The sequence below is a fragment of the Leptonychotes weddellii genome, chromosome 12 (genome assembly GCF_054177405.1).
Source record: "Leptonychotes weddellii isolate Sample4059 chromosome 12, ASM5417740v2, whole genome shotgun sequence".
NCBI lineage: Eukaryota > Metazoa > Chordata > Mammalia > Carnivora > Phocidae > Leptonychotes > Leptonychotes weddellii.
In genome coordinates this window covers 28,097,411-28,111,283 of record NC_138380.1, presented here as the reverse complement: position 1 = coordinate 28,111,283, position 13,873 = coordinate 28,097,411, and positions in this window count along the sequence as shown.

Below are 13,873 nucleotides of genomic sequence, written 5' to 3'. Positions count from 1 at the left end.
ACCACATTTTTTTTTATTCTTATGTTAATCCCCATACATTACATCATTAGTTTTAGATGTAGTGTTCCATGATTCATTGTTTGTGCATAACACCCAGTGCTCCATACAGAATGTGCCCTCCTCAATACCCATCACCAGGCTAACCCATCCTCCCAAACCCCTCCCCTCTAGAACCCTCAGTTTGTTTTTCAGAGTCCATTGTCTCTCATGGTTCGTCTACCCCTCCGATTTTCCCCCCTTCATTCTTCCCCTCCTGCTACCTTCTTCTTCTTTTTTTTTTTTCTTAACATATATTGCATTATTTGTTTCAGAGGTACAGATCTGAGATTCAACAGCCTTGCACAATTCACAGCGCTTACCAGAGCACATACCCTCCCCAGTGTCTATCACCCAGTCACCCCATCCCTCCCACCCCACCCCCCACTCCAGCAACCCTCAGTTTGTTTCCTGCGATTAAGAATTCCTCATATCAGTGAGGTCATATGATACATGTGAAAGTACCACATTTATATTTTTTACTTATGCCCTAGGAAAAATACGTAAAGTTTTCCTTTTTACAAGAAGGAACAAGGGCCCTCAACCTCTGAGTGATTTTCTTGGAGTCTCCCAACTTTCACTTGGTGGGGAATAATCCTCTTCATGTAGGAGAAGGCGAATACCACCATAATCTTTTTGGGTTGATACCTTGCTACTATGAATTCCCTCATTTACTTTGTAAATTTAAATCATCTTTTTATGTAGGTTGAAGGTAAATTATGGATGGTGGTTGCAAGTTACAGGACTGTTTCAGTCATTTTTTAAAAATCCTGGTGGAAATGTCTTGTCATTCTCTTTAGAATATGCAGATAGCTTGTACTTTCTGCCCTTAGTTTTTGTTCTTTGCAGAAATATTGTGATGGCATAAAATGTTCCACTCAGAATTTTATTACTTAATTTGTAGGATAAAGTCTGCTAACAAGAGACTGCAAATGATTTCCCTATACCTGTCATTTACTTTTTTTATTCATGGAAATTTGTATGCCCTTCTACATTTAACATGTTTTTCTATGTTAAGTAATGATTTGTTTATTATTCTTACTTGTATTATCCTGTATCAGTATATTTCTTCAATATTAGCAAAATTAAATTCTAAATGTTGATAGAAGTTTAGCACCATACCTCTAAAAGTTTCATGAACGAACCTCAACACAACACAGTGGTTGGAAAAAACTGAGTGTGTTGTACTGACTAGGTTGTAGGAACCAGCAGAAAGAACATTTGAAAGGACATAACCATAGACCTAGCTTGGTTACATTCGTTTTGTGACCTCTAGGTCATCAAGTAAGCACTCAGTTTCTTCCTCTAGAAAGTGACCCTTGGTGTTACTACCAGTTTTTAATACCATGATTTGAAATTTTTCAAGAATTACTTCACTTTTATAAGAAAATAAATTTTCCCAGTTTAAAAAAATAATCTTAGTTCTCAGTAGTGTAAGCTTCACCGAGACTAGCCTGGGCTATGAGTTTTTTAAAAAAACTCTTTCAAAAAAATCCAAAGCTGTTTCATATGCATCTTTTATTCATAGGACCAGCTCCGTGCCTGAGAACATAGTGGGTACATAACACATGCTTATTAAATGAAAGAGTGAATAAATAAATATATTTCATTTGTAGTGAAATTCTGTGATCTTCCCAGTTTTCTATTAAGAGGTATTAGTAATTTCCTCTAAGTAAGTGAATACATTTATGAATGCATCATTGATACATTTTGGCTGTGATTCATTATTAGGTAAACAGTATCAAGTTCACTACCCAGCAATTATACACATACATGATATTTAGCACAATATATCTGGTTTTTACATTAATATGCACCAACTGAAAAATATGTGTGGGTTGTATATATGTGTGTTAGTGATCATATATATGAAGGAATGTTAATTTTAATTCAGTCCCCCTAAAAGTATTTTTTAAGTGTGCTCTTTTTATTTAATATAAGATGATTTTAGGAATCTTTTATCAAGTGAAAATGGATTGTGGCATTTGTGTTTTGTTCTCCTTTGGGTGCTTCTAAACCACTCCCATTTACCATCACTTTGCTAGATTGTGTAGCTTCTGTCATTGCTTCCTGACACCTAAAGGATTATTTCTGGAAATTAGGCTCCAGTAGAGAAATAAATATATGATATTTCAAAAAAGAAGTCCTTTGTGACCTACACGATTCAGTATTAGGATTTATAACAACTTTGTGGAGAAGAATCAATAACTTTAACTTGATTCTAATAATAAATACTTTGTTTTGATGAAGAAAATTCCACCTATTTTATGTTCTAAAAAGCTAACATTAGACAACCTATTTACTCCAAGGTATATAAAGGAGTCATTCTAAGCATTAAAGTCAGGAACAAATTCATTGATCCTGAAAGTTGGCCTAAGGCATCTCCTGAAAACTATCATAAATCCCATTTGTGTTTATTTTTATAGTTCATCTCAGCAGAATTTTTCTAAAAAAAAAAGTAAGTAAATAAAATGTGATTGACATTCAATCCAGTTGTCAACTCCTGAGCTTCAGGCTAGAATGCCTTTAACCTTGGGAGGTGAACTATCATCATACTTGTGTGAGTCTACAGAATTTATAACTCTTCCTCTACTTTCTCGAGAAGGTTAGTCTCACCTCAGGAAATAGAACCTTACTTAGTGAGTGAGTAAGGTTGATAGTTTAAGCCCTTGATATGTCTCAGTTTTGAAGATTCCAGTCTTTCCAAACCTCTAGTAAAGTTAGCTCTTCAAGGATTCCACTGAATTCTAAACCTTGTTTTTAACAACTCTTACTGTATATACTCTTTCTTTATTGGTCCTTAGGACTTTGCTGTCCTAGGAACTTTATCATTCATCTCTTATTTTATTATTATAGGAGGCACTTCAGGAGACATTAACTCCATACCTGATAAAAAAATCTTAAATCACTCCATCTCCCTTCCTACGGCCTCAGACGTTATTCATTACAGTATCTTTAAACAACCCTCCCATACCAGACACAGATGGCTTTTTGATTTAAAGACTGATCCTGGGGGAAGAATTATGTTTTCATATCTAAAAGCATAGCATCTGGGAATTTCTTGGTGTTTTAGGTTAATATTCCTTCCCAAGAAGTAATAAGGACTATCACCAAAGTGATTATTTAAAGATAAAAGAAACATGAATGTTGTGCCTAATTTGAAAAGGAGGTGCAGTAAAGGATTATTTATTCTCCTAGATACATACAAATATTAAAAAGAGAAAAAATAATGAAATATTTTATTGAAGTTGTATAAGGATAGATTGACAGTAGAATGGAAGAGTCCTAAGATGGACCCTGGTGTGTATAGAAAGTTAATTTGTGATAGAGCTAAGTATAGGAAACTAATATAAAATAAAGGAAGAGTTGTATATTAATTGGAAATGGAAGGAATAGGGTTTTTTAAATAAATGATGGTAAGAAAATTGGAAAAATATTTGGAATCATACCTCTCTCATGCAAATGGTATATTTCAAGTAAATTGCAAGTAAATAAAAACATAAATGTAAAGCAACAAACAGTAATATAGATGAATGCTTATTTAATCTGTGGATAGTGAGTGTTTTTAAAATATGTAATCATTTGGGTTGCCTGGGTGGCTCAGCCATTAAGCGTCTGCCTTTGGCTCAGGTCATGATCCCAGGGTCCTGGGATTGAGCCCCACATGGGGCTCCCTGCCTAGCGGGAAGCCTTCTTCTCCCTCTCCCACTCTCCCTGCTTGTGTTCCTGCTCTTGCTATCTCTGTCTCTGTCAAATAATTAAATAAAATCTTAAAAAAAAAAATGTAATCATTTGTTTCTATCTCAAGGGGGAAAAGATATGTAGTTGCAATTACATAAAGTTATAAAGCAGTGTACTTCAAAAGTTGACATTTTTAATATATAAAGTTCATACAAATCAGTAAGGCAAAACCTCTTAAGGACCAATACAGAGACTGTAAAGACAATGAATAGAAAAATTACAAAAGCAGAAATACATATTATCAATAAATATATAAAAATTTGCCACAAATGTGGTAAAAAGATTAAAATGAACAACAGAAAATAAAAGCAAAAGAAAGATTTTAAAATTCTATTGAATTAAAAAATATGTTTAAAAATGTAATAATGTTAAGTCATGGTGAGATAGTTTTGTATATACTACTAATGGAAGTTTAAATTAGAGCACTCAAAGTTAATTTGAAAGAAATTTGAAAATATGCATCAATATTTGAAGTGCACCCTCTCTTTTACCTACTGATTCTTTTCTAAGGCTTGAGCCTGAAGAAATATGCAGAGGAAGATATCCATTGTAACATTATTTCTAATGATAAAATTGCAGAAATAATTTGGATATTCAATACTTGAGTGATGGCTAAAGTATGGTATTCCAACATGAAATAATAACATGTAGCTTTTAATAAAACATATTTGTGAAGAATATCTTATTGAGATGGAAAATGTTCATGCTATAATGTTATATGAGAAGAGAAGGATATAGCATGCTGTGTTGAATATCCATAAAGATATTTTTGCACACATTTCAATTAGGTAAGCCCACAGAAGTATAATTATCATGTATACATATTTTAATGCTTTTCATACATCACTCTGTCCAGAAAGATTATGGTAAACTACACTCTTATCAGACGGTATGAGTGAGTAATCTTTCATATGCATGTCTGTTTTCCCCAGTCAAGGTATTGAGTCTTTTTTCAAGTTTGCCAGTGTTATGGTGAAAAGCAGTGCCTTTTAATTTTAATTAAATTTAAATCGAGGTTTACATATTCCATAAATCTTTCTGTGCATATATGGGTTGCATCTTTGGGATTTATACATTTTGTATGTGTTTCATTTTTTCCTGATTGGTAAGAATAATACATATTATTGAGAGCATGCCTGATCTCAAGTTACTCTATAGTTTCATGTGGGTAAGAGTTTAGTAATGGAGCTTGAATTATTTCTAATTAATCCAGTGTGTTTTTGAAATTACTTCTATTTGCAAGGCACTCTTCAAGATGCTCTTTGGATCATGCATCTGAATATGGTATAGTTATTCACCAAAACTGGCTGTAATATAAACGGAGAAATAGATGTAAACATAAAATACTAAGCCTATACAGAGTCACACTCTTAATAGTGATTTTGAATATGAAGGATGGTTAATCAATTTATTCTTAAGCTGAGCCTTAAAGGCAGCAGAATGAAGGTTGTTCCAGACTGAAGAGAACATGCAGTGAGAGGAAGAATACCTGTGATGAGCCCAAGGGGTGTGTCTCCTGGAGAAACCTGGCTTTTCATCTCCTCTGTCCATAAGGTTGTGTTCACCTTGCAAAGTCTTCATTATATTGGTTATGGGCTCTTAGATGTCAAGATTCAGATACTCCATAACATCAGTGTGCTTAGAAGTAATTGTATTCAAGGAAGCTAACTTATTATCAAAGCTCAGAAAAACCTAATTAGAAAAACAAAATCAGGATTTTAATTTGTTCATTTATAATAAGAAACATAAAAGTGAATTAGATATTAATGTTGCTCAAACCAGTGCATTCACTAGTAGTAAGCATGCTACATCAAATGGCTTGAATATTCTTAGAATGAATGGAATCAGAACAAGAGCATTAGTCTTGAGATTCAATGTTTAACAGCACTATACTACAGTAAGTATGTTCCTACAAGCTATGACCAATATTTACTTCCATGCAAAGCTTTTGGGCAGTGGTTCATAGAACTACTAGTGAACCACTAGTTGGGCAGTGGTTCATAGAACACCAGTGAAACCTGCATATTGAATATCCCATAGGTGAACTGGATATTACTTAATATACCAAGCCACAAGTTTCAGCAAGCAAAGAGGCATTTTATCATTAAATTGGGATATATAATATTTAGGCAGGTTCTGAAGGCTTAAGTAGGATTCAAAAGCTGGTAGATGATATTCCCTACGAACCTCTTCATCTTCTCTTGCCATATTTCCCTTAATCCTTTCCTTCCTAATTAGGAAACTATATTTTCAAAGTCTAATTGACGGGATTGGAAACCAGACGTGGCAGATAAATGATGTTGGGAAATAATTCTTCATGACATTTCTGCATGTCTTGGATCAGCTTTTGTTCTGGACTTTCTTTACAATGATATTTGTAGAGCAAGCAACCTTAGAAAATAGAGATACTCTCTCCCTCCAGGACAGAGGAAAGATTTGATTCCTGACCATGATAATGAAGATAATATCTTGCTCAAATGCAAAGATGAAGAAGGTTTGCTAGCAGTTCCTTAAAACACTAGGATTTCCTAAGTTTGGAGCTCCTTAGCCATGACACAGATTTACTGTGTGTGCAGCTTTCAACGGGGTCACTCATGTCACCCCTGTTGTATTTGGAGAGCAAAGGCAACCAGTGTGAACATAAAGCTCATGCTGCTTCCTGTGATGTACTCTGAGTAATGAAGTCCTTGCCTCTAAGAAGTCTTGTCTTCTGTTGTCATGAAAGTTACTGTGAAACATGTTTTCTTTTAGCTTAAAAGTAGGGTAAAAATCTCAGTTCCTTAAAAGTTCTTTTAAAGGTGGAGGGCCAAGTCTAAGAGATTACTGTAGTTTTCATCACTGATGGCTGGAAGTTTTGTTACTTGGTTTTGTTCATGTCTGGGAAGCATATTTACAGTGAAACCATTAATGGGGCTAGAGAACATAGTCATCAGAGCAGATTGTAGAGGGATGAAAGGCTAATTTTGGGTCTCTTGAGTTTAAAATATCAGCAAAGTTTCCAGCTTTAAATGTTTGGAAAACAATTGGGAAACTCTAGATAGAAGTGTGGAATACCTGAGTGAATTTAAGAATCATTGGCATAAAAAAGTAGATAAACCCTAATAGAGTAGATGTGTTCCTAAAATTATTGTATAATCTTCTTCCTCCAGAATACACTTGGCTATAACATGTATCTTCAACCAAGGTAGGCATTTTAATAGATAGCTTTGCTATTTAATATTTCCACAATTATATTTTTTCTTATAGAATTAGTATTTGCCTGATAGCCAGTGGGTAATCAATTGCCAAAACCTCTCAATTCTGTCTTCATATGATCTCTCAAATCTGTATTTTTTGCTTGATTTGTATTGCTCTACTATATAATTTATCCTTTACTGCTTCTCATTTTGATAATTAAAAGGACCTCTAATGACATCCTTGTTTTTGATCTCAACTCTTGTCTCCTCTATGAATTCAAGATACTCCATTCTTATGCAAGATTAATACTGTTAAATAAAGCTCTGGCCATGTTATTTTTGTTTTTATAAACCTTTGAAATTTTTTCACTGCCTAATTTATAGACCCTAGCTTAACAGGATAATCAGGGTTCCCAAAAAATGTGGTCCCCTTCTTTGATTTCCTTCAAGATTTCTTACTCATTTTATTGCACATTGTTAGTCTTTGAGACACTTAGAGTATGTGAACATTTTTCTTATGCATTCTGATTTATGATGCTAATCTAATTTTTATTTTTTGATTGTTACTGGCTCTTCGCTATTTATTAAGATTTCTGTGTATTCCCTCACATTATGGACTTATAGAAATTAAATAACTTTATTAAACTTTACATATATCAAGGGTCTATTATAGTGTCTTGTACATAGCAAAATTTGCATAATGAATGAACAAATTTGATTATACAATAATTGTTATGTATAAACCTTAAGAGTTACCAAATTGGTCTTATTCATTAATCAATTGAATATGCCAGTCTTGATGTTTACAAGTTATGTCTTAATATATAGGTATCTGTATACATATAAATATTTGTTTATATATTTTTATTAGAAGTCTCTGGATTTCCAATATACTGTAACCCTAAGAGGTCAACATCATTAACTATCTAGGAGTCAATATTTTATTGCCTAAACTAACATATGAAAGTAATGGAGAAGTAGTTTAAGCTTTATTCTGAAGTAAATTAAGGAGAAAAAATGAAAGATGAAAATATACCACCAACTTATGTTTTAGTTAGATGGGAATGAGACTTGATTAGAAAACGCAGGAAATCACGCATGATTTAGATATGTGAAAATCTAGACCAACCTTAAAGATTTTCAGAATAGGGGCGCCTGAGTGGCTCAGTCGTTAAGCGTCTGCCTTTGGCTCAGGTCATGATCCCAGGGTCCTGGGATCGAGCCCCACATCGGGCTCCCTGCTCGGCAGGAAGCCTGCTTCTCGCTCTCCCACTCCCCCTGCTTGTGTTCCTGCTCTCGCTATCTCTCTCTCTCTCTGTCAAATAAATAAATAAATAAATCTTAAAAAAAAAAAAAAGATTTTCAGAATATTTCTACCTACTGTTTCTGAGGGGGTGCCACACCATTAATTTACAGAGCTAAATGGGTGAGATGGTCTAAAGTGTACATAATATGTGCTATTGTTTCACCACACTTTTAGCAATAAAGCAGTTCACATAGGTGGTCTCTGTTTATGCTTTTAAGTCTGAAATTAATCTCATAAATCTAGGAGGAACCCTGATTAGACATTGAGCACAAGGGGTAAATAATGAAGATCCTTCTGATGTAAAAAGTGAACATTTAGCAGTTTTGGAAAACATTAGAGATTCTCAATTACACTGTAGAATAAGGGTTAATTATAACAACTGCAGTATTTTCTGTGGAATAGTATCACATATTTAAATGGAACTACTTGATTGTTGCTCTTTCCTTTAGATCAACAGATTCATTATTGGGAAAAGTAAATTTTGTCAAGTTATTTACAACAACAAATTATAAACATTGTTCTGTTTTACTTGAGTTGCATATGATCTTGTAAATACAAATATCTGATAAAATCTTCAATCAGTGTCAATAATTCTTTATTAAAAAATTCCTTAGCACATAAATTCTGTGTGTGTTATATAAAAATTGATAACATAAAAAATTTTTAAAAATTTAAAAATCTGATGATAATTATTTACTCTCTGTGGATAAAAAAAATGCCATCCTTCTGAATTAGGACTTTGTATTTTTAGCAATGTAATGATTCTGTCATTAAACTAATGAATAAAAAAAATGAATAAAAAATATTTATTGGACCAATATTGGATTTCAGGTTCTTTAAATAAATAATATATAATCTTAACAAAGCCATATAAAGGAATGGTTAATGTCCTCTTTTTATAGATATAGAAACTGTCTCAAGGTGATATAACTTATTTAAGATCACATAATTAAGTGTTCAAATCAGGCTTTGAACTGATATCTATCACTGATTTGCTTTTTTTTTTTCCTAAGATTTTATTTATTTATTTGACAGAGAGAGACAGTGAGAGGGAACACAAGCAGGGGTAGTGGGAGAGGGAGAAGCAGGCTTCCCGCGGAGCAGGGAGCCCATTGCGGGGCTCAATCCCAGAACACTGGTATCATGACCTGAGCTGAAGGCAGACGCTTAATGACTGAGCCACCCAGGTGCCCCGTTTGATTTGCTTTTAAGCTTGAATAGAGATAGTGTATAGTGATCAATGTGATGTTGCTGTTTCTGAAGAGAGAGGCTCTCTTAGCAATAGGTGAATTTGAAGGCTTTAAAATTTTATGTAGGTATGGGTTCGTATACATTTCAAGCCAGGCGTGCTAGTCAGAGTTATCCAGAGAAATAGAACCAGTGGGATATACCTGTGGCCATTCAAGTTGACACATAAAATTAACCATAATACCAGGACAAATACAAATTCCTTTTTTTTTTTTAAAGATTTTATTATTTGACAGAGAGCACAAGCAGGGGAAGCCGCAGGCAGAAGGGAGAGGAAGGAGTAGGTTCCCCATTGAGGAGAGAGCCCGATGTGGGGCTTGATTCCAGGAACCCTGTGATCATGACCTGAGCTGAAGGCAGACACTTAACCGACTGAGCCACCCATGCACCCCAACAAATAAAATTCTTGAAAACTACCTGAAGTCATTGCCTTGAAAGAGTATAAATTTTGATAGAATAAATAAGAAGAAAAAATGATAATAAATGGAAAAATATAGGGATAATAAATAGGTAATAAAAATAGGCACCAAGTAAAGGATAAGATTATTTGTGTTTGAACTAATTTACCTTAAGGTGTAAATGACTGTTATGTTAAATTGAGATTGATTAAAATATTCCAAAAGAAATTTGCCTTTTAAAATTATTCACTATATAAAAAAATAAATAAATAAAATAAAATTATTCACTTTGCTAATCTAAATCAGTGCTCTGAAATGTTGGATTTATAGAAATCTTTCTTTCTCATCTCTTTCATAAGAATGTTGTCTGACATCACCTGTGTCTTTTTTGATATTACATATTTAATTAATATTAATTTTATTATCTGGAATATACATTTAATCAAAATTTAATTAACCATTTGGCTTCTGAATTTAAATACTTGATGCAAACCTTCAGTCACTTTAAAAAAAATTACATGGCAAACCTATTAGAAATGTTTTTATATACTTGAAAATAGTTGTATTTCTCATATTCTACTTAAAAAAAGTTTTTAAGCAAAGATGTTAAAATCCCCCTTTTTATAAAAAAATAAACTTCAATGATTTTCAGCAGATTTTTAATCATTCCATTAAAACATTTAAACAGAGCTATTTGAAATAGTAGAAATGAATTCATTTTAGAAATTAGTTTTATTAAAATAATTATAAACATGTTTTGTTCTTACAGTATAACAGTTCAAAGCATAGTGTCTTATGGCGGTATCTTTGCCCTCAGAATACCTTTTAAAACCCTCTTGTAGACTGAAAATTGCTTATTGTTGATCATGAGGAATACATTTTCCAAAGGGGTTTGATAATTCCTATTCATAATATTTGGTGAGGAAAGAAAGATTCTTAGTATATTGGATATGTCATTTGGCTGTGTAATGCAAGGGTTATTTTGCTGAGATATATATCTGGCTTTTTCATGTCCAAGAATACTTGTAATTAGTACATTGACTTTTTTGAAGGTGTTTTATAATCATGAAAACACATTTAAACTTATTTTTGGTGGATATGTTCTTGTCTTTCAGACTGTCTCTTCTTGGTCAGCATGCAGTCTTGACCTTCAAAGCAGATAGTAAGGACAATGAATATTGAAGTTTCAGTGATGATTTAGATCAGGTAAGAACCTTCCTTTTAGTGTCATTTCTGTCTCACAATAAATTCTGTTATGTAGCCGGTTGTTTCAAAACTGGCATTTAAAATATTTTTCCAACTATCGAGTTTATTTATCTTAGTACTCCATTGGTCTGGTGACATGTTATGATCTCATTTCTCTTCACTGGAAAAACAACTTGTACTTTTTAGCATTCACATGTCCTTTATGTAGGTATGGATTCGTATACATTTCAAAGATGTACATATTCAAAGATACATTGCAAAGATGAATTTTCCTTTAAAACAACACAGAAAGTATTGAAAATAGCAGGAAGTAGAGTTGGTAAGAACCTCATGTCACTAAGATGGGAGAGAGGCCAAACTGAGATATATGAAAGTATTTCTGTATTAAAATTTAAATTATATGTTTGTGAAACACATGTTTATTAAACATCCATGATGGACATGAAATTGATGTAAAATAGAAAAAATGAGAAAAGGTCCTTATTTTCATATGGTTTTTAGTAGAGTTTTATAGAATAACGAAAACATGTGCAGACATAACTAATACACAAGACTGAATTTGAGTATTTCCAAAAATTAGATACACATAACAGGCCATTAGAGTTCAGGGGGAGAAAAGAAAGGTCTTTTTGCTGATTTATCTAAGTAAGAATTTGCAGTTTCATTAAACATGCTCCCCATCTATTCCACCACTAGATATTTATCCAAGAGAAAATAAAAACTTATGTCCCCACAGAACCATAGAGACTGATGTTTACAACAGCTGTAATTATATCACCCAAAACTAAAATTGGTGCAAATTTCCATTAACAGTGAATGAGAGTGCTGAGTCCTAATCACATTTCAGTTATATAAGGTGAAAAAATTCTAGAGATCTGATGTACAGCATCATGCCCATTCCTAATAGTACTCTGTTGTCCACTTAAACCTTTGTTAATAGGGTAGATCTCAAGTAAAGTGTCTTTAGCACAATAAAAAGTGAAATGAAATGAAATGAAATTTACCCCTTACAGGAGAAAGGCACTGAATAGCTTAATAAAAGAAATAAGCACAATAAATGGAACAAACTGCTGGTAAACATGAATACATAGATGAATGTCAAAATCATTATGTTGAGTGAATGGACCTGAAAACAAAAGAGATCATATTCCTTGATTACATGTGTACAAAGAAACAAAGTAATCTGTGTGATAGAAAAGTCAGTGGTTATTTCCTAGGGCAGACAGTAGAGGGAAGGATGGAATATACTGGTTGGGGGGAGTTGTTCTCTACCTTAATTTTGCTAGTAGCTCCTATAGTGTACAGAGCTGTCAAAACTCATTGAATTGTCTACTTTAAATAGATGCAGTACATAATATATAAATTATTCCATAAGAAACTTGACAACAGTTTAAAAAAGATTTAAAACAAAGCCCCATTTAATCCCATTTTTTCTTTTTAATTTAGAAATTAAAAACTGTTTGTTACTATATTACACATAACAGTAACAAACCAAAGTAATCAAAAAAAATTTTTTTATGTTAATGACATGTTTCTGTGAAAACTGTATTTTTCTTTTAAAAATTTTTTTTATTTAAAGTAAATTTAGTTAACATATAGTGTCTTATTAGTTTTAGGGGTAGAATTTAGTGATTCATATAACATCTAGTGCTCATCACATCGAGTGCCTTCCTTAATGCCCATCACCCAATTTTCCCATCCCTCACCTACCTCCCCTCCTGCAACCCTCAGTTTGTTTCCTATAGTTAAGAGTCTCTTATGGTTTGCCTCCCTCTCTGTTTTTATCTTATTTTATTTTTCCTTTCTTTCCCCTATGTTGATCTCTTTTGTTTCTTAAATTCCACATCTGAGTGAAATAATATGGTATTTGTCTTTCTTTAACTGACTTATTTCACTTAGCATAATACCCTCGAGCTCCATCCATGTGTTTGCAAATGGCAGATTCCATTCTTTTTGATGGCTGAATAATATTCCACTGTATATATACACCATATCTTCTTTATCTATTCATCTGTCAATGGACATCTGGGTTCTTTCCATATTTTGGCTATTGTTGACATTGCTGCTATAAACATTGGGGTGTATGTGTCCCTTTGAATACTATGTTTGTATCCTTTGGATAAATACCTAGTAGTGTAATTGCTGGGTCATGGAGTAGTTCTCTTTATAACTTTTTGAGGAACCTCCATATTGTTTTCCAGAATGGCTGCACCAGTTTGCATTCCTACCAACAGTGTAAGAGGATTCCCCTTTCTCTGCATCCTCACCATTGTTTATTGTTTCCCGAGTTGTTAATTTTAGCCATTCTGACTGGTGTGAGGTGGTATCTCATTGTGGTTTTGATTTGTATTTCCCTGATGCGGAGTGTAAATCCCATTTATTCTTATTCAGCCATCATTGCCATAGCTTCTCGACACAGAAACAAGTAAATATCAAGTAATTAATGATAATAGTGTACTTTTAATATTTTATGGTTGTTTGGTAGATAATTATATTGAAAACAGGGATTATTTATATATTGTTTAGTTTATTATAATTATATTGTGTATTATATATTTGTAGTTTTCCTTGGTGTCAACTATGAAATCATAATAAGGAGTTAATAAGTCTTATCATTAATGTGATTTTCTTCCTAAGTTTGATACACTTTTTTATAACATTCCTTAAATAATATCAAAGAACAATGTCATAAGAGTAATGTGAATAATATACCTACATCAAAAAAACTGACAGTGAAACATAAATAGTAATTTGTGAAAGGA